The sequence below is a fragment of the Ciconia boyciana genome, chromosome 3 (assembly GCF_034638445.1).
Source record: "Ciconia boyciana chromosome 3, ASM3463844v1, whole genome shotgun sequence".
NCBI lineage: Eukaryota > Metazoa > Chordata > Aves > Ciconiiformes > Ciconiidae > Ciconia > Ciconia boyciana.
In genome coordinates, this window is record NC_132936.1 from 107,695,325 (window position 1) to 107,718,613 (window position 23,289).

Sequence of the window (23,289 nt, forward strand, 5' to 3'; positions counted from 1 at the left end):
GTATCATCCTAACAGTGGTTATTTAGCTCCTATTAACAACTGAGAAGAGCTATTGCATCAAAGCACAAGGCAGAGCTTTCTGTCTAACTTCTCCACTGACTGACACGCTAATTCAGCAAACCAGTCCAACTGTTCGTGAACTCCTCCAGCTGTTTGACACAAGTGTGACTCCCCTTATTAGGGGGTGACTCTGCCAAGTTATGTTGCAGTAGGAATTAGGCTTTTGGAATTGCCATTCCCTCTTGCGGGGAAAGGAGGAAGTCTTCAGATGAAAGCAAACAGGGTAGCCGTATGCTTAAACTCATGGCAAATAGCTTCCATTAAATACAAGATTTCAAGAGGAGAGAGGCATTATAATTAAAAGGCCTACACCACACAATTTCAAAGATCAGAAGTCTTTCCACACTGCTTTATTGATTACTTAGAACCAGTCTGATATATTTAACTAAAAATCAATGCAAAAAATAAAGGACTGCCTATTTGACTCAGAGGAAGAATTTCATTCATGGGATAAAAGAGCCTAATGAGGCAATTCAGTATTCAAAGAGAGCTATTAGTGATGAAGGAATGAAGTGGTTTTGTAACAAAATGATGAGCACTGAGTGCAGATGGAGGAAATGGTGTTTTGTAAATTCAGAATCCGGGGTTTTTTTTTTTTTAATCTTTAAATACTTCATTGATATGCTCTGCAATATTTAACATTATTTAGGGTCTCATTCGTGGCCATTTTTTCCCCAGATGGGGCACCTGCAAAAATATGCTCAAAGCCAGTAGAAGCACTTGCACACAACTACAGATCACTTATTCATATGGGCATGCCCAGTACATCCTCTTATAAGAGTCAAGATTTTTGAGACTTTAGTGCTTCCCCCAACAAAATAAACAACTAAAAGAGGCCATGGACTGACACAGCTATTATTTGTAGCTCCATCTGGACAGAGACTGATTTCAAGAAATGCTGCATGATGGTCATGTTTTTAGCCTGAGAGTGGGGATCAGGATAGAGACTGAGCAAGGCAGAAGTCTGTCCTTCCAGCAAGTGCAGATAGGTGAGTAGGGGACAAAATGAGGATGGGCATTTCACATGGCTCTAATCAGTAAACTCAACCCAGCACCAGGCAATGATCCTTTAGACATTCTCCTTTTGGTTCTCAGAAATACCTTTTGATGTTCAGGCAGCATCAAATTGTTTGGATGAAAAAACATTACAGGTATTTCCTGAACATCCACATCATTGTAACTTTTTTTTTAAATGCATCGACCTGCTCTGCTAGAAAACTGACCTGATCCATTAACACTGACTCATTACCTGTTTGTTGAATAGGTGTTCAGATAATAAATAACAAACAGATCCTCTAAGCAGAGATGCCTACAAATACAACATAGCTCAGCAAACAGCGGGGATATGCACTGACTGAAAGAACACAAAGCCTTTCATAAGAAATTATTGGCTGGCCTTTTGGGGTCCTAAACCGGGGAAGATTTGCCTGTAAATGCGCTAAATAGAAAAGTGGCCCTTGCACCAAGAACCTGGTGCAACCAAGCTACTTTAGCAATAAAGCCATTTTAGCAATAAAGCCATTTGCTTTAGCAATAAAGCAATTTTGTGGCTATTGCACGAGCTGCCTGTTTTGATGCCTGTAATTAAGGTTGCTCAATGCTTTCCATTAGAGGATCCCACTCCCAGTTGGTTGCAGATTTACAGGGCTTTATCTGAGTGGAGAGTGCTTGGTGTCCACAGCCAGCACAACTGTATGTGAGGAAAGAGTTAGGCAGCCTGACTGCCACTCCCAGCTCTGACACATATGTGTCTCGCTAGCCTGGCCAAAATCAGGGCACACATCCACTATCTGGAATTGAGGTGGGTAGAGCAGAAGAGACCTGCAAGAACATGGCAACTCTGCTAAACAAGAGCCAGCTTCAGTAGGGAAGCAGTTTAACAGGGAGGGGAGGTTTTCAGGGAGAGGGAATATCCTTATTTTACCACCTGATAAAGCTTGGAAGATACACTCTCAGGCTCAAATCTCCACATTTTCTTGGGCAACTAATAAACTCTAAGCAATGTATGGTCTAGACACAATTACGCTAGAGGTCTATACATAGGAGTCATGCTCTTCTTCAGCAAAATCAGTGTAAAAAGCTCCTCCTGTCCCTGCTCGGCCCTCAACTCCAGCCTGCTCCTCCCAGCCACCACTGCACTTCACTCCACCATGCTGCTTTGATGCATGTCTCTGTGGGTGACCCTGTCATCTGCATTACCGAACTGGCAGATTAAGAAGCCTTCCTGATCCTGATCAGCATTAAAGAAACTGGTTGCTAGAACAGGTAGAGAAGAGAGGATGTAGGTAGGGGACAGGCCTCTGGAAGAGACAGAAAGCAATGGGGAAACACCCCCTGTGCAATACAAGAGCAGGCAGTGTAATTTTTGCTTCTCAGCAAGGCTTTAAGTTTTAGGATCAGACTTCAGCATTTACCTTTAGGATGATCCTGAGAGATCAGAAGCAGAGAGAGAGTTTTGTGAAATTTAAAAATAACAAAACAAAAACACCCACACAAAACAAACCTCACACATTTTTCTCATATTACATTTTGGGATAAACATACACAGGCTGTGTGGATTTAAATGATTCTGTTGAGAGGACATTGATTACAACTGCTGTGCAACTGCATTTATTGTTTGGGCACAGCTTGGCTGTGCTTGGAGCTTTTTGATCTTCAGAAATTTTACTTCTGGTAATGATTTACTTTGATTTTTCTCCTTTTAATCATATCTATGCAAACGTTACACAGCTATGGAGTAAGCAGAAAGTCCTTTCAAGGAAAAATAATGGTTAAAAGACAAAAAACAAAGGGTAGGCTTTTACAGCAGAGAGATCATCAGCTGATTTCCTCAGGGAACTGTGCTGATATTCAATATGCTTATAAATAACTGGCAAAAAGTGAGAAAGTTTGCTGCTGATAAAAAATTATTCAAGACAGTATGAATGAGGGCAGATTAGGAAGAATTGCTAAGAGGCCATACGAGATGTGGTGACTGAGCAATACAATGGCAGATGAATGACAATTTAGGTAATAATGCACATGGAGAAAAAAGAAAATTGTAACTTCACATAGGAAATGACAGGCTCAAACCTGACAATTAACAGCCAGGAACATTTTGGCATTAGGATAGTTAGTTCCATAAAAATGTCAACTCAGTAGGAGCCAAAATAACAAAATTAAGATAAAAGAGTACAGATTATGAAGAAGAAATGAACGACACATAAAACCTAATTATGTGACTGTATGAATCTATCTATGGCTCTTCCTCATCTTCAATACAGTGCGTGGTTCTTGTTCCCCCAACTGAAAAAGGCTGTATCAGAATGAAAAACATTCAGAGAAAGGCAACTACAACAACCAAAGCTACAGAACAACTTCCATACAAGGAACAATTTCCATATGGTCCTTTCAGTATGGAAAGGGGCGATTTTAGTGCAGGTATGGTACTGATATACAAATCAAGAGTGGCCAGGACCAGATAGGCAGGCATCAATTATGCACTGTCTCTTCCAATACAAAAATTAAGGCCATAAAGTGAAGCTAGAAGGAGCCAACCTCAAGGTAAAGCAGATGGTTCTTCATGCAAGACTTCCACAGGCAGTCAGCCTGTGGAATGTCTTGCCAAAGGGTATTACTGTTGCAAAGTTTAGAGGGGTCCAAGAGAAGACCAGTCACTTACTTGGAAGAGAGATCTACTAAGGAGAAAAAAGATCTGAAGGAAAAAAAAAAGTTGGTGGGAAGTCTTGCATATGCCTATCCTCCAAATATCTGCCAGTGGCTGCTATTGGCAGAGGATAGTGGGGCAGGTGACCTTTATTCTGAACCAGTGCTGCTGTGCTCCCTTGCATCTCCGCCCTTTTGTCCTGTACTTTTGCAGGGTGACACAGTATACTCTGGCTGTTTGCTTTTGGATGGATCAAATGTCCTATTTTTATAGACACTAATGAATAAAAATTGAAATTATTTCAAAAGCTCTTCTTCCCCACTGTGAGGACTGCAGCTCAGGCCCAGGAGGGACTTTACCTCATGCTTGGAACGTCTGGCAAACCATTTTGTACAGAGCTGATGATAATGAACCCAGCAGCTCATTTTCCTGAGAAACAGGAGCTCACCATTCCTTTTTCCAGTAGTAAATTCACAGATAAAATGTTCAGCCTTGCAAGAAAAAGTGAGAGAATCGAACTTCAAAATGAAAGGATTCCTACTTAGATATAAAAGCCATCTGAGTCATGAAGTCTTCTAACTCTTCCACTGTGTGTATCTATGAAGAGGCTTTACCTAACCCTCAGAAGAACTTTCTTGGTACAAGAATCACCATGCTGCTTCCTCATGAATATGATTAAAGTCTTTACCCACTGAGGAAGCTGGACATACATAGATATGCTGCACAGATATTCAAGGGTAAATAACGTGAAAATGATGGATAGAGCAGAGTTAATGCCAGTTTTCCAACTTTCCCTCTGAGGGTGAAAGGGCTGCTATTGGAAAGAAATTAATGACTGAACTGCAGTCAGACAACTTCCGGCAGGGTTCTGCAATGCAAAATTAAAGTGAAAATGTTGGCAGAGCTTCACTTGGATAGCACCATGTCAGGATACATCAAATAAAATATGTCTTACCTTCTCCTTCAAGCTCTGACTGTTCCTGGCCTGACAGGGAATTAGTGAGACATTTCTGTCTGCTGACTTATTTATTACTGAAACACTCTTGTTATAGTCTTTGAAATGTTGTTCACAGTTTTAGCCATTTTCTGACTTAAATTCAGTGACAGTCCTGCAAAAACATTCAGAACCAAATGGCCATAATATGTTCTGCAGATATATGAAATACCCTGAGGAAGGAATTAATGGGAATGAACATAATAAGGCTTTTTGAGGAGAGCGAGATGTGGTATATATTTTATCTTAGCAGATCTTAACTAAATCCCTGAAGGTTCTTTATGTGGGAAAAGTTTTTCTGTTTAAGTGAAAGTCTAGTTGAATTTGAAAGGACATTCTAATTTCATTATCTTCCTCCAAGAAGAGTGTTGAAAGATTTGTTCTATGCTATTTTGGTTTGGGGGTTTTGGATTAATTTTTTTTTTTTGACAAGGATTCTCTAAATGCTGTATAATCTTCATTAGCAGAGACAAATGCAGAAAAGAGGGACCAGAGTATTTAGATTTCAAGTAAAGATTAAGATGGCCTTCCTTTCACATCTCTGTTTCTGTTTCCACAACACTACTTTTTTCATTTGTATAGTTAGGCATCACTAAGGACCCGATTCAATTCCCAGTGAAATAAGTGGAAGATATCTCCAAATCAAGGACCTCAGGAAAGGCAGAGCTGCTGAAAGGCAGTATCGCATCTACACACAACATGAGTCCAAACCAGTTTTCCCTTCCAGCCCAAGGGAGATCCTAGGAACTCATGATCCTGTTTCATAAAGACCAAGACCACCCTTTTCAGGGGCAGTATTGTCTCAGGCTGGCTTAGATCAGTGCTGAAACAACATCTTCTTTCCAAAGCTCAGCCAGTCTTTAACTCTACCGCTGAAATCCTCTGAGACATTAAAAACGCAGCCTCACAACACCCCTGTTTTCTCCCTTTTTATAGGGGACAATAGCTGTGCACGGATGCAAGAATGCCACAGGGATCCAAAGCACGTCACCAAGGGTACATTAACGTGGCCATGCAGGACTCATACAGCACAGAGTCACTGGGTATTTTTGCTTAAGACAACTTGGATGTCTCTTTTTAAGCTTGTTTGTAGGATGTACCACAGAAAGCTTCACTGTCTATCTTACATCTTGTATTTTTGATCAGTTGTTTCACAGATGTACCAATAGCCTGATTTACAAATTAAAGCAGAAGAAATGCAGGACTCTCAGGGGTGTTGACAGTGTGTTCTACATACTCCTCCACTCACAGTGGATCAAATGAGCTCTGCTGTTCATGGCCATCATCAGTCAAGTGGCAAGCTAAGATAGCTATGCTGGTTTAGGTTGCATGGTTTTAGGTTCATGCCCCAAATACTTCTTGAACCACCACACTTTGGGAAATGCTGACAAGAAACAAGAAGCTGCAAGTTTCAGTCTTGAATGTGTAGTCTGCTCAGTGGATTTCACCGGCTTTTTCAGGCATTTAACTTACACATTAAAAGAGTATACACTTTTTAGTTCAGTCAATGGTTTCACTTCCTGACCCCAGGTGGTTTCCAGAGTGAAAATACTGAGATTCAAAAAATAAGTATCTGGCTTTGAAACACACTCCCCCGTTCTGAGCAGGCAGCGAGGTGAAGACTCAGTGCTGCCTACACACCCAACAGCCTGCGTCAGCATCTCCTGCATGCACTATAAAACAGGACCTGCTTTACCTTGGGCTGATTGGTCTCTTTTCTACTAGCTTCATCTCTCTAGTTAGGGACCTGAAGAAGGTAACCTCTGCATGTTAAGGTTGGTATCACTCACCTCTGAGGTGAGGCCGTGATTACAAAGCACCAAGATTGCCCCCGTGCACTCAAACGTAATGAGTGCCAATAAGACCAGTAAGTCTCATCACTGTGAGGACGGCAAGAGGAGTTTTCCTCTAAGAACCACAAGGCAATGCTTCTCTAAGAACCAGGACACCCACAGGGTTTCCCAGGTCTTCATGGGGTATACATCAAGCAGCCAGCTGCCACTTTCTTGGCCTGTATCTAAGCACCTTCCTCTACAATTCCCCACCATTTCCATCATGCCTGCTGTTTCCATAGAGGCTGTGTTGAGTCTCAGTATGAAAGGTGCAAAGCTCACAGGACAAGAAAGGAGACTGACCTTCTCAAAGGCTGGAGTGAATACAGAGAGGAAATCCATTCTCTGAACTGGTCTATGTACTCTGGGGTCTGATCAAACCCAAGCCAAACCCTCCTTTGACCAGTGGTTCACTTTGACATTACTAGAGAGGTGGTATTATATTCCAAGTCTTATATTCCACAGGGTTCTGGAAAGGGCAGCCTCCTTTCATTCTCTATGTACATGTTTCACAATGTAAGGCAATCCCTGCTGTTAAATAAACCTCAACAGGCAAAGCTTACCAACTGTACTGAGATCTTTTCTCAGCATGTTCTTGTCCCTGCCAAGCTAGCTGGCACACAGAAATTTACAGATACAAAAAGGGTGGGAGGAAGGGAAGAAACTTTTATAGAATTCGTTCCAGTATATACTAAAGAGAATACATGTAAGCTTTAGTTTTGTGCAATAACTACATCTTAGGAGAAGCAGCACCCTGAGCCCTGCAACAAGTGTTTCATCCAGCTCCAATTAAAATGGTGGGAGTTTATCACCCGCTGAACTCACAGTGCTTCAGGCAAAACCTCTCACAAGGCTGCAAAATAAATCCAACTCCTGAACGATATATTGCAAGACTCCTTTATGGGTATTCTTACTGTCATGTCTACTCATGCCTTGCCACTATGAAAAGTTTCTGCATTTCTTCTGTGATCAGCTGTCAGTCAGGTGGATGAAAGATGAAACTTCAACAGGATCAGCATTTTAATACATGTTATTTCTCAAATTTTGCAGAGGGTTATGAAGAAATTGAATGTACTCACACATCTATTCTAGACCACTTGAAAAAGTGGATGATGGGATGACTTCTCCTCCTCCCTTCACAGGACTGCAACAGTACAACAGGATTGCTTTGTTCCAAATTCCTCTGTAATGGCACAACAACACTTCAGTGCTTGTCCTTTTTGTTTAGTCCACAACACTGGACAAAGGGTCAAGACCAAAGCTGCAGCACACCCAAAACCATGGGTCCCCTCTGGAAACCTGCACATGGATTTCAGGCAGATGCCCTGTTGCTACAACTACAAATACATTCTTGTAATCGTAAGCCTGTTCTTGGAGATGTGTACACTTCAAAAAGTCATGCTGGAATGCAAACTTCTTTTTCTTACCCTCAGTTGTAACTTTGAGTATGAAGTACACAGCCATTCTTAGAGATTTCACAAGATGTTTTTAGGAGGTCTTCCACTGTCTCTGACTAAATCCTCTGCCCCATTGTGGTATGAACTACTGAGGTTCCAATGGGAAAATCCAACCTCCTTAAAAGACCAAGTGCATATTCCAAGCCTCTCAGACGGTTTCACTGCTCAATGTGATAGATTAAGAGCTCGTTGTTTGGAAATTGTTTATAAAGGTCATTTTTATCTTAGTAGTAAACCTTAGAAATTTAAGGTTAGATTTATAGTTTCAATTGGTAACTTTTTATAGCACTTCCCAGTAATTTTTGTATTTTCTATATAATATTTTCCATTTTTCAGAGCATAATTATTATACATCATCATCATAAACTGATGGTTAATTGTACAGAGGGACAAACACCTGTCAGTAGCTAAGCTCTATACAGGCAAGGGAAGGATGCTCTTACTTGATGCCTAGCAGTAAGCATATACTTATCTTCACTGTATTTGAAAATCGAGCTCTAATGCCAGCCCCATTCCCCAGTGGGTCACTTAATCCCATTCCTGAAACAGCACTGTGACTCTAGGAGTTATACGTCTCAGATAATACCATGTCAGGAACTCTCTAGTAAAAGAAACCAGACCATATTCAGAAACCACTGCAAGATACACTTCCTTAACTTAGGTTTTACAAGTGCTGAACGTGTTTCTAGCTCTGCCCTTCTGCAGTACTGGCGCAGATGGGATTCACCTGGTTCAGTTCCCTTTTGCACAGGGAGTTTCCTTTTCAGCCCAGGCTAAGGGCAGCATACCTGCAAGTCCTAGCAAGTACAGTGTAATCAATGAAAGCGGGCAACCACTGGGAAGCTTGTTTGTCCTTTCTTATTAGTTAAAGGAGGATACCAGAGTAAGTGATGGAAGACACAGCGCTACAGAATTTTAAAAGAAACATCAGCACTGAAGATGACAAAGTTAGTATGAGTGAAGCAAATGATCTTTCCTCAGACATGCTATTTTCTTCATTGACTGCAAGCTTTTAGCTTACAAGCCCTTCTTCAGTTGTCTGATAACAAAACACCAGACTTCAGGTACTGCAGCTTGACTTGCCATGATTACGCTGGAGGCCCTGACAGGCAGTTTGGTGTGTTAAAAGAACAGCCTGACTCCACCTGTGGAAACAACACAACTGCTTGGCCATGCGCTGCAGCTGCAAGCAGAGAATTTACACCAACAGTTCAGGTCATGAGTAAGTTAGAAGCAGGGCTTGTTCCTATTGTTGTTTTATGGCCACTTTGACCAATTAATTTAATGGTCATATAGATGGCTCCTCTGTCAACCTCTCAACCCTATCTATTTCACTCTTCCCGACCAAGCATTTTACTATTTTGGCAGCTGTTGAAAACTATAAAGTGCTGACTGAGAAGGAGGGAGAGATGCCAGACCTACACTAACTACCCCATCTGCTTCCTGCAAGCAAGGCAAATGAGAAGCACCTACTACATTTTCAGACATGGAATATTTATCACTTGATCAGCGCTATCACAAAGGCAGCCTGCAAGGTTTCCCAGTTTTCCCAATCATCCCCAGAGTACAGTGGCAGGTGTTGAATGCCAAAGAAGTGCAAGACTGGGCCTCACACTTGCATCTCAAGGTATCTGCTACCTTCATAAAGCACAGACAAAGCTCTTGAGGCTTTGTTTTGCACTGATACATCGGCATTTCTCCCTTCTTATTATATGGATTCACAAGAGTTGAGTTTCTCCTAGGTGATACAGAAGGAGGAATTACACCAGTTCTTTTTAATAAAGTCCAGAAAAATAAGGCAAGTCAAATTCTGAGTCTTGAGGAACAGATTGAACTGTGCTCTAAATTTTGCATAGCTGTTTGAGTATCCAAACCTGTCATTCACACCCACAAAGATCTCCCTTACTCAACTTCATTTGAACAGCTGACATGGGAGCTCTGGTGTTAGAGGAGAAGGCATAGGCAAGCTTTGGAATATAAAATTAAAGGACTTACTGGTTTCCCAAACGGCTCAGTCAAGCTCTTTACAGCACATTCACAGTTCCAAATGAAGGCCTGTACAAAAGCAAATGATGAACATTTTCAAGAAGCTGGCCACCAGATTAGTTAGTAAGCTCTGTACAGAATAAAGAAGGATTTAGCTGCAAAATTCAACTCTACGTCCATGTACAGTCTTTCCTAGAGTTCAGCAATACCCAGTTTGTGGACCCGGCAGTTGCTGTTTCTCCCCATCAAAAGAGGTATTAGTCCCATCTTTTAAGTTACGAACTGAGTCTGGAACCCAAGTTTAAGGATTCTCAGATCTGGTGTTTTGATTTGGGCATAACCGTAGCTCTGAGGAAAAACAACAGCATTTTCCCCTTAGCAAAACTATTCCAGGTCTGTTCTAAAGAGAGGAAAGAAAGAAATTATTTTAGTTAACATCTAATGACTTCTGCAGGATACAGGGACTGCTGAAGTAATGGCATTTTATTTTATTGCAGAGGCAAGGGAGGAACAATGCAAGTAGGAAGGGTCTGTAAATATCCATCTTTAGCAAACATGTTCAGCATATGCAAGTGCTGCATTAGATTGCATTAATGAGAGTGTAATGTGTGAATCAACTGAGATCATTCTGTGGTGTTTGGGCCTCATTTGCAGTGTTAGATCCACTTTAGAAAGACACCACATTTCATTTTGACAGCAAAAAGTAACCTAGAGAGGAACAGAATATCGTGGAAGGGTGGTTTCGTTACGGCTTATACATTGCCTGCCACATTAGGAACTCCCTGGCCAAACACTTTATGTACACCCAAACACATGGGACACCTTACCCGCTTCAGCGCAGCTCTCTTCAGGATTGCTCTGCAAGGAGGGGAAATAATACAACAAAAGGAATGAGACACAGAAGGTAGATGCCACGAGTGGCAGCCTTTAAGTGAGGCAGGACCACCTAAATCCTTGGGGAGCATCCATCTATAGGCTGGGGATTCTGGCACTGCACTAATATCAGCACCAGGCTGCCCTGTTCAGAGCAAAGTCCCTCCCATGGTGCAAGCAGTCAACTAAGAGTAAAGCTGAAGAGAAACATGGAAGTGCCCTGCAGATATGGGTCCCAATGTTCAAAGGGAAGCTCATTATTCTTCTTAAACAATAAGGACACTGTGAGAATGAAGGGATCTGCTGCTGTTTAATATTAGTGCTTCACAGCAAATTTCCAATGGCCAACAGTTTCAGTTAGAGACGAGACTGGCAGCTAAAAATATATCAGAAAAATTACCTGTAAAAATAACCTGGCAAGCAGACTAAGCTGTCACCAGAGATAAGTATTTTCCTTGGACTTTTTGCCTTCTACCACGGAAGGGGCTAACCTATGTACAAGAAACATTTCCCATTCATGTGTTACACCTGATAGTGCATGTTGCAAGTTGCTGTCTCGTACTGATATCGTGGCATTTGAGCCCCTTGCAGATGTTAATGAATTCAAATGCAATACCAAAACCCTCTCACAGAATAGGGGATCATTAAGATCTCCAGTTTGAAGATGAGACAACTGAGAAAAACAAAGGTGAAGTCACTTATCCACAAGCATACAAGGAGATTGCAGCTGAAACGGGAACTGAACTCATATTTCATGAGTGCCAGGCCCATTGCTACCCCAAAGCCCTCCTTTTTCCCCTCCAAACAGGAATATAGTAAAGCTGTTATACCTAATTCAATACTCTAGAAAATTTTTCAGTGAACAGTTTTGCCACAAGCCATGAGATTTATCAGAACAGGGGAAAATTCACAGTGGTCCTGTAAATTTCTGCAGAGATTACAAGTTTGACGCTTGGGTCCAAAAGGCTTCCAAAGAACAAGCTCACAGATAGCAGTGCACTGAGCACTTGGCACAAGGCACAAGAGATTCAACTCTATTCATTTCCCAGAGCACAGAATGAGTAATCAGAAATTACCCCAGAGTATTTTTCAGGCAACCATATTTGAAAAGGAGTAGTCAAGTATTATGCAAGTCATGCTAAACACAAAGACACTCCAACAACGATACATTCTTCATTGATTTTACTTTACTAGAGTCTCACAGAATTTAGCAATAATCAAATTATTTAAAATTGATCAGTGAGCAAAATTTCCAAACTATTTTAATTACAAAACACTCACCTGCAATTTGTCAAGGAGACTTGACAAAAATGGCAACTAAAAGCAGCATTACTGTGGATCCCATAATTCTGAAATTGTCCCATCCATCAAGCCATAAAATAAGATGCAGAGCAGGAGAGACAGACACTTACATAAATCCATTCACAGCATAGTCCAAAGCATGAGAGAAGAATGTCAGCACTTGTTGAGTTAGATGCAACAGACATGAGAAACCGGCCACAGATAAAAACAGGAGTGGACAACTGAATTAATATTAAAACAGGAAAAGTGTCCAGTGCCTTTTACCTTCCTGCTCTTTATGATGGTATAAAAACAGGAGGAAAGGTTACACTGGGAAACTGGCATGGCTCTGATAGCCAGCTATAAGTACATTTGTTTTAGGCCAGGATGAAGGCCAAGCGAGCTGGAGTGTGCCTTCAGATCTGTGCGACCCACAGTGCACAGCAGACCCAGGGCGCAATCCAAGATGCAGAAGGACACTTACCATCCCCTTCGAGGGTCCGAGGCCTCGCACCCTAGAACTTCTGGCACAGGCATAAATAAAGATGCCAAATGCAATGGAAATGGTTGGTTTCCCTCCGATTTAGTGAAGTATTCCAGGAAACCTGCCTGTACAGTTTCCTCTGTTCTTTAATAAGTTTCTTTTTGCTAATGATTTAACCTTTAGATGACAGTAAAAAGCTTCATAAGCCCACATTATGCAGGCAGCCAAAGTCCTTCTCCACCCACCAAATGCTAGAGACTGATACAGCCATGGTTCCCTGTCTGCCATGAGACAGAGATCTTACTAATGACAACCGCTAACAAACCTCCTGAAATCTGTAAAGCACCCAACCTCCAACTCTGCAGCTTCAGCCTGTCCAGAGCTCTCATATACAGATAGCTTGTATTTTTAGGCTTGCAATGGAAACCTGGAGATTAGGTGCCTTGCGTTCACACTCCGTTGCAGTAGTGCAAATCAGGGTAAATCAAATCAAGCCCCAGCTGCACAAGTAGCAACGCTGCTTCCTCCCTACCCTACCCAATGAAGTTGGTTACCACCTGTGAAGCATTAAACATGCACATGTTTATCAGGTTGTTCTAGTAAGGAACAGGAGGAAGATAGAAGAATCAGTATCTGGATTTTGTGATTTATTTGGATCTCTTTCAAAGTCTCCCCTCCTCCTTTTTAGGTTTTTCACAGTGCTAATTCCCAGCCTGTTTTCTAGCTTAACGTGCCAGATGACAGGATGTCAATTTTGCCTTGGTTACCCTTTGAAAATCAATTACACCTGTTTCCCATATGCATTGATTGCTTATAACCTAGCATTTGGCACAGAGGCCAGTATCAGCAGCAGGATGCTTCCCTGACTGAAGCAAGGATTTTGTCCATAATGTGGGCAAGATTAAAAAGAGGTCTTGCAAGGAACAGCAGGAACCTTTTCCTCATCCACAGAAATGCTTGTAAGAAAATACTCAGCACTGAATAAAGAAATTAAAGATAATATATGGGGTTTGGTGGTTGTTTTTTTTAAAATCAGTGTATCCATATGTGAATTGTAAAATGTATTAACGGAGTCCAGAGACATAGATGCTAATCCATACGCAGTACAGGATACATAGTGAAGTCTTCTGCATTTCTAGATGGGAAATGTAGGTATTAAATGGCAGATGCCAGTCAAGAAATAACATGTCTGCAAGTTCATTTTAGGTGAAGAATTTTGCCAGAGACTGCTCTCACATGCAAGCAGCAAGCAGGCACTATGTGCTTGGCCTCTGAATTCAAAGTGATAAGACAGTTGAATGAGTTCCTTCAGCTGTTTGAAATGGCTCAATTAATTAATGTTTCAACTTGCTTCTAATGCATGATAAGATGCATGCAATGAGGAGTGAATTAAATGAGAAAAATGCGAAGGACTAATTATGTTTACAACGCTGTGCTGAAGAACAGCAAGAGAAGAGATTATCTAAGCACCAGAATCATCTAAGAGACCTATATTTTATAAGAGACATTTTTTTCTCTCTTATTAACAGAAAACCCAAACAGTGTGATTTGTCAAGTGGTACAAATCAGCTACATAATTCTTCTCAGGTAGCCTCCTGGCCATTAAAAATGGATAGTAGAAACCTAAGAGAATTCAAGTTTGTTGGGAAAGAGCTTACTTATCACTAGTACAGTATATCCCAAATACTGATGTTAACCTGCTCCAGAAAGCTAAAAAGTGATGTTGTTATCCCCCTAAGCAAGATAGGGCACACACCCACACAAAAAAGCACTTGGCCCAGGTCGCCCAGCAAATTGTTTATCACAGCTAGTAAAACCAAAGCCCTGCATCTCCAAGTCCTGTGCTCCTTTGCAAGGGAGTTTAATTACTTTCCATGCATTACTGAATTACAGAAAAAAAAAAAGGGGGGGGGGAAGAAAAAAATTAGTTTTTCATTGTTAAAAAGTTACAGCATCTATACTTGCAGCTCCCTCGAGTTTCTCTCCTGGAAATGCCCCCCAGCAGCTCCCACCACTTGCACTGTGCTGAAACAGCTCATGGAAGTCACTCACCCCTGCCTCAAAGCTCACAACTAGCAGATCATTTTCACCTTCCTCGAGCTGCCCACCTCCCAACACACCACTAGCCACACTCCTCCCCTTGAAATCTTATTTTCTCTTGCTTTCCATGACTGTTTTCTCTGCTTTTACCTGTTATACCTTTAAACACCTCCCCAGGCACCTCTGATGCAGCCATCAGCTCCATCACACTCCTATCACTTTCCACAGGATCGAGCCCTTTGTCCTGAAGGCTGAAAAATGTGTGTGAAGCATGATGAGACTGCTGAACTGTTCAGATTTCTTTGCAATTTTTGGCAACTGCTCCGCACTCCCCAGTGCATTGGACAAGAAAACTACATGTTCTGCTTATATCTCCTCTCTGCGGCTATCATTACATCAGCTCCCTTTAATCTATTAGCAAGCTTGTCAACAGTGTTGTGCAGGTGCAATTAGACAGTTATAGCCAATGTACCAGTATGAAATAGAAATTAAAATTTATCAGCCTTTCCACTAGCAACACCTCACTAAGAACTAAAATTTTACAATGCCGGTTGTAAGAGCATCACTAAAAGCATCTCTTCCGTGACCTTGAGATTTTATCACAAGACAGCAAAACAAATCTTTGAGAAATCTTCTGGGAAAAAGTTATGAATAAATAACATGTATTTCTGGGGAGGGGGTCTACATGAATAATGCACATAAAACACAGACACCCCCCTCCACTAATACCAGCTTAATCTTTAATGAATTATTTGGTTGCAGCAGAACCCCTTTTTATTATTAATAAAGGTTTATTTTTATTGCAGCATGTTCTCCAGCCTCCAGACCCCATCCAGGACACTATAAAAAACAAATAAGAGTACCCTTGACAAACATGTTCTGCGAGATGGTCCCTGTCTGCCCTGAGGCATGACTAAGCTAAATAGACAGTGTGGAAGGACAGCATTATTTTCACATCCATTCTGAGAAATGAGGGTCTGGATTCTCCTACTTATTTCTACAGAAATTACATATGAAATTATTCATTCGTGGTCACGTAGAAAGCCAGTAACAGAAGCAGAAACAGAACCCAGAATTAATTCCCAGCTCATTTTTCTAAACTCCCTTCCCTTCGCACTCATCTTTTAAGATTCAAATTATATCTATCAAAAACATGTGACAAGAACACGCCAAAATAACATGCATCTTTCCCTTCACTAAAGAGAAGGGAAACGAGACACTGAATAGATTCAGCAACTTGCAAAACTTCACAAATGCAAGATTTCCTTAGCTCTTCCCAACAGACTTCCCTGCTGGAGCCCTGTGGATGCTCTCCACGGAGGTCTCTGTGGGAAGTGCTCTGTGGAGCACTGCTGGTTCTCCATCCTGTATGGTGGCCACTGTACTTGGTCACACCTCACCAGCCCATGGTTACCATTTATCAGTGCTGCTAGGGCTACACAGCACTGGAAGATATCCTGGTGCTTTGTGCTACCTTCCCTGGGATGTTCTCCTGGCATTTGAAATAAAACAGTATCATTTCCCACACCTCTCACACTGCTGCCCACAGTTTGGGTATTTTTCTGCCTACCCTTTGTGCTGTTTTCATCTTGAATGACAAGATCAGGACCCCGCCATTCCCACTTGCCTCCTAGATTAGTTTTGCTTACACTTGAGCATTTGGTATTGTGTATGTGGTTGTTTTAGCCTTTCTTGGGGTACTCTGACCACCTTGCTCTCTACAGAGACTTCCTTAGGGGTTGCCTTTTTCTCTCCTTAAAACCTCTCTAGTATACCAAGATTACAAGCCCATCATTGGCAATCCCAGAGCTCCCAGCTCTCTGGGGAAGTTAGCCATCCCCTTCATCTGTTAACTCAAAAACACAGAAACCCTACCTTATATGCACATGGTCTTGTTTTGTTCAGGGTCACAGAAGTCATAAACTTTCAACAGCCACTCCACTGCTTCAGGCATTGATCCCACACAGTATTACTTCTCCACCACTTTCTCAGGAAGAGAGTAACAAAGACTTCATATTTAGTTATTTATCTTGGTTTGTATGGCCAGCTCAGTACACAGGCCCAGCAATTGCTTCCCCTGCTGCCTTGCTTAGGCAAAGGTCTCTGTCAGGAGCTACATCTCTACCAGCATCATGGAGATGTTGGTTTTCTGCAGCAGGTGACAGCGTGGAGACACATTCCAGTGCTCCCAGCCCGACACAGGCTGTCTCTAGTTCTGCTGACATCTGCTGCTTGTCTCGGAAAGCTACCTGTTCTATTAACATATTTCCTAGTGGACAACAGCCTGCAAAGCTCTTCAATTTTGAAACTAAATTTCTGCACAGGACTCTCTTGGTGCTGCTTCCATACTCTGGTTTCTACTGTGCGGCTCTCCTCCCTCTGAGTTCTTATAGGTTGCAATATGAATAGCACCATTTAAATAAATGCACCCTCAAACCACAAGAACCATGTTTCAGTCTTAAATAATGCATTCATCTAAGCAAGAAAGCATATAATATATGCTGACAATTCTCAATGCAAGCTATGGGCCTAGCTCCACCAAGATGTCTTCTTCCCTTTATACGCTTTATAGATTAAAAATACTTTATCTTAACATCATCTTATGGGACTAATCCCAAACCGCTCATGAGAAGAAAAATCATCAAGTAGCTGACCATTTTTATTATTTTGCTGAGTAAAACACACAAACAACTCACCAAAATCAAACTGAGGAGAGTTCAAGCCATCAAGTCCTGCTGAACATGTGCACGAGTAAAGCAATTTGAAATCTGCATTAACTAGCTAAACCTCTAGCACTAGAGATAAAAATAATTTTCTCCAACTCTTAAATGCATTAGGTTACATCTGGAAAAACTGAGACTGGAATGTCCTTGAAGCAAAATGTCACAGACCCATCATTCCAATTCCAAAACCAGTTCCTATTTCAGAGGAAAATCACAGAGTTACCTCCTAAATATAGACAATTATTCTCAGGAATAACTGAAAAAGCACACTGTATGGACTGCAAGTCAAAACAAGAAACGCTATTTCAAATTTAAGACAGACAAGCTCATAAGACCCACTGAGAGCTTATAATGTTAGCTTCACAATTCTGCTTCAAAGGTTTTTGCCATTTGACACAATAAACTCTAACAACAGTTATAGTCTATATAGTAACAACATCATAAAATGCAACAGCATTTTATACTGTGTTCTTCACCATTTTGCATAGCAGAAACTTGTAGGTACCAAGAACAGAAGAAAGGGATGGTCTTGATCTCAGGACTTCTTGGGCCATTGACCTGTTGTCAGCATACAACAGAGCATCCTTACAGTTTGCTTTCCTGTCTCCTCAGAGCAGACTTTAAACCTCTTTCCTCATGCATGGGGTTGGCCTCAGCTGTTTTGGTTCAAGCTTCCTCCTGGCTCTTAAGCTGAGACAGGTTTTGCCTATCAGTCCCTTATCATCCCAGAGAGTGATATACTGCACTTCACTGACACATTACTTAAGAAAATGGACCATATTGCCCATGATGAGCACTACAGTGCATTTTCTACATTATCTTAAAATACAGGAAACCTCTAGATTTGGAAAAGATAGAAATCTAATTCAGCTACTGCCCAAGAAAAACATCATACATTACCCATCATCTTTTATTTTCAGTAGCCTCAAAATGCTCCCCGACCACAATTCTCAAAGGATACTGCTATAGATAAATTTCCAGAATGCACACTGGAGACAAGAAAAGCACACTGTGAAAACGCATGTGTTATTTTTATCATCAGAATTGACAAAATCTCACTGCTAGTTTTATAATAGCCTGTTAAAGCCATAAAAACCAGAATGATGGGGGACAGCTGTGTGTCAGTGCTTTGGCATCAAGTTCACAGTATGGAATATACAAGCAAGCATGCTACTACTCTGGTCTCAAAGCTCACTGCAGAATAACATCCTACAGAGTTATCTGTCAAGCTGCAAATACTGCTTTTACAGCTACCCTGAAGAAGAGCTTTTTCTCATTCCAGTATATTGAACTTGGGTATGGGCCTGCTCAGAATAACACTGGCTAATGGCTTCTTCTAGCACCTTCTTTTAAGCAAATGCTATTGAGCTTGGGCAAACAGACAGACTCTTTACCAGGCACAATATTGTCTTTGTAAAGGCACGTGAATCTGTTCCTGAATTTTCAATATGCTTCATAGATTAAGGACAGAAAATGCCATCTGCTAATCTGCTTCTGCCACACACAAAGAGCCACTGCGTATGCTGTTTCTGATGGTTTGAGGTTACGGCCTTTCTCCACTGCTCGGGAAAAATATGCAACGCATGTCATAAAGTCAGTTACATTGGGTTCTTTGTAGTTTATCCCACAGTGCCACTGTCTGCCAGGGGGTTTCCTGCTCACCAACAGCCAGTGAAATGGTTCTCCAGTTACATATGGTGTGGTAACCTAACCAGCTGTAATGGTTTCGCCAGACACTGGTATTTAGCAACACCTGCCAACCGCACGGCTACCTGCTGTGCTGCCAGAAGCAAGTGCTTATGCAATTCACCTTCCTTCTTCTGGGCTTCGGCTTGTCCTTTCGGTCTGGAACGTAAATGGCTGAGAAGGCACAAAGCCTCAGCACTGGCAATGCTGTCTGCGGACAGTCACCCACTTGTGAGAAAGCACACGGACATACACACAGTACGGGAAGAATAACACAAGCCTTGACCAACCTGCACGTGGCTTGAGAGACCCTGATCTTCTGCAGGAGAGCTCACATCAAGTGTGCATAGCAATGGATGAATACATCTAATAAAACAGATAGCACTGCCTTAGGACAGTCAGTCAGACATGGCAAATAGCAGCAGCAGGGACATAAGAGTGAACTCCATCTCTTTTTTATACAAGTTCAAATATTACTCCAGGCCACATTCTGGTCTTAGGCCTTTTATTTCTTCATGAGAAATAAATCAAACCACCCATCTTTGAGCTTCTGATCATCATCACAATATAAGATAGGAAGAAAAAATAGAACGCAGATGTGAATATTTCAGAAACTTAACTAGAGCAGGTGCATCTGGAAATGGGATAGGCAGAGAGGGAGGATTATTATTTTTCTGATTAGTTGCCTATCTCCAGTGACCACCTGAAAATCAGGCCTCTCTGAACTGTCTCATGGCGAGCACTGTAAATCACTACTTTGAAAATCTTGACCTAAAAAGCAAATGTGTATTTTTAAATAATTAATAGCATTCTCTAAATGGAATTTTCCATCCCCAAATGAGATGTACAGCTGAGCTCCCCTGAGAAGAGGTATTTATAATGGAAACACTGACACAACTGAAATGATAATGCACTGAGTAGCAATAAAGCTTAGCACATGCTTAGTCATTTCATCCTTCTTATCAAATTGGATGTGGTCCCACAAAACCATCATGGCACTTCGCTTGTTTGCTTGACCTCAGTTTAAACACCTCTACAGCTTACAAAAAAACATTGTCCGTTCAAATGCTTTCAAAGTCTAACATTAATAAAAAACACAACTCTATATGTACACAAAGAGCAAGGCTTGCACCCAGCAAAAAGGGCAGTGCTCTGGTTGCCTCTGCCATAACTTTGGTACAGGGATCTGGGAATCTTTCCTCCAGAGCTATCATGTCCTAATGACTTCAGAAGCGAGGCAAGACCCAGCTCAGCCTGACCACCAGCTGCTCTGCTTTGTCCCACATATGTTGACTCAAGTGTGCAGTTCCAAAAGAAGTAACACCATCCTTTTGGTAAATGACCTTTACATATGTAGTGCCAAAACCTGCCTTTTGCCATATATAGATATATATTTACAGTATCAAAAGCAGCACAAAGCACCTTTTGGAAGACTGTAAGTGGTCAGACCCAAATCTGGACAGCATCATCACATTTTCTCCAGCCCTATAAATGTCTCAGTAGGATGTGTCCTCCCTACATGTTGGAAGATGGGTAACCTGGACCTTTACTAATTGAGGTTGCTTTTGAAACTGGATCTCCTACCTAAATCTTATGCCATCTGGGTCAAAGCTGGACTAGAAAGCCCCTGAAAAGGCACAGGACATGCTATAAAACGTATAAACCCACTTGTAGGACTAATCAAATGGGAGAGAATGATGAGGAACCAGGAAAAGATCCAGGGACAAGCAAACTACAGGCAATAGTTGACTAAAGCATGTGATTACTTGGTGTAAGATACAGAGATATGTACGAGTGAAACATCTGCATCCCTGCAGGCAACAGGATGTTTTCAGTGACTTCCATGTGATCAGGAGCCCATTCTCTGCATTTTGTCATGACTTAACACACATGAAGAGAAGTCAAGTGGAGATGGTGATAAAATTTGGAGAGCAGAAGAGAAAAAATTTCCATAAAAAATTTCAGTATTTCAGCCAAAGATCAAAATACTCCAACCCAAACAATTAACAGCATATATACTTCCTGCATTCAGGAACCAGAGGAGATTCCACCTTACATTAGCCATACTCCCTTGTTAAAACATGTCTCAACTATCTACCAGGCTCATAATTCTGCTCTCAGCTATGGGCTAGGCTTTTGGGTCAGACTACCTCTCCCATGACGAACCATGGTTTCCTTTTGGTGATGAGAACAAGCACATCCCGAGAAATCCACTGCTTCATTCGTCACATCTGAGATTAAATGGTTTCAAGAGAGACATAAACGAGATATTTCCCCTCAGAAACTTAATAGTCTTCCATGGATATAAAACTAGATGGCTGCAAAAGTCTGTCTAGTCATCCATCACCCTACCCATTCTCTTCCTATTAGACTATATGCAAAAATTTCATATTCGCTCAAATGGGAAGAGGAGGAAGGCACTTCAGTATCTTAAGTACAGTTTTGTTTCTTTCAAAAGGAGAGCGTTTTCCTGAATGACGGTGTTCAGCATTTCAAAGCCTAAAAGCACAGACTCAGCCACTCTGATAAAGACCATGAGTTAAGTTATTGACTGAAAAAATATCACCGGTTTACAATAACACATTTGTATAATCTAATACATTGTAACAATAATTCTTTAATGTAGATCACACTGGCTGCAGGCAAGAAATTCCTTGAGTGTCAAAGAAATGGTGAAAGATGAGTCAGGAAACTTCTACATCAGCATCATCTTGAATAATAAAATACATGCTGTAGTATTTCCCAGCAGCACTCTGACGCCAGTCAATAAGGGAAAAAAACCCTCACACTTCATAACATCAGTCTTTAATATAGCATTTAAATTATATTAGTGCCACATGCCGTAGATAAATAAATAAACAGAAAATTTAAGAAGCATAGCCAGGCAGGTTTTATCATGATCTAAGGCTGTGATGTTTTATTCATCTGATGAGAAGAGAGAGCAGCTTGCAGCTACCCAGGGAGAGCTGTTACGGACACATGGGGAAGGAGAAGCACAGGACGCAGCTCAGTGAAGCTGTTAAGCAGCAGGGATGCAGGTGGGGGAGTGGAAGGGGAAATAAGATTTTCCCCCTAGATGTTCAGGTGGCTTCACTGGATATTTACTAATCAGGGCAAGAGCTATTTATTCCAGATAGGAGGAGAGACAGCTGCTCTGTCAAAAGCAAAATAAGGGACACTCAGGATGGTGCAGGCTGCTGTTTCTGCCCGGTGGCAGTCGTGTGGTGTCCCTAAGCTACGTTGTTACTCAGACCAACAGGGACCAACTGGACAGCACTGGGGACAGCTGCCTTTCAGTCTTGTCGGAATCTTTGCTTTCTGAGATGTTTCTCCAGTTACTTGACCGTGGCGGGGTGGAGGGGGATCCAAGTACAGCATTGGATCTGTGACAGATCCTGACAGTGACACTATCTTTGCTACAACTGTCCCAAAGGCTGTGGACTAAGAGAGCTGGATTTACCCTACCTGCACAAGCTATACAGCACTCCACAGAAAACTGCTGCTACAGTGGAAGGCATGCATCCTTTCCCATGCCATTTATTTTTACAGGGCCATTTGCCCTTACTTTCTCTAGAATACAGAGGTATCTTTCAAATTGAGGAAAATTTGAGAAACATTTCTCAGGCTTGTAACATCTGCCTGAATAGATGCAAGACCAGCACCCTACAATCAAGCCACTGAAGCAATGAATGGTGTTTGCTACACCATGAGATGCAGGTTTGTGGGTAACCTCTGCCTATATTCCCTGCGGGAAAAATGCTGTTTAATAAACAGAGCATGCTGCAGTGACAGAAGGAGTCATAAGTTCTGTAGAGTAACATCATTTCAGAAATGACGGGCATTTCTAAAAGAAATTCAGAAAGAAGTTTCTGAAAGAAGTTCAAGAAAAACTTCCCACTGAATACAAGAGCAGCTGCTAATTCTCAGCACTTCTGAGAGGCAGGCCATGCTGCAAAAGCAGTGTCCCGGTTTCAGCTGAGATAGAGTTAATTTTCTTTATAGTGGCTGGTATGGAGCTATGTTTTGGATTTGTGCTGAAAACAGTGTTGATAATACAGAGATGTTTTAGTTGTTGCTGCACTAGTCGAGGACTTCTCAGCTTCCCGTGCTCTGCCAGGTGCAGAAGAAGCTGGGAGGGGACGCAGCCAGGACAGTTGATCCAAACTGACCAAAGGGCTATTCCATACCACATGACGTCATGCTCAGTACATAAAGCTGGGGAAGAAG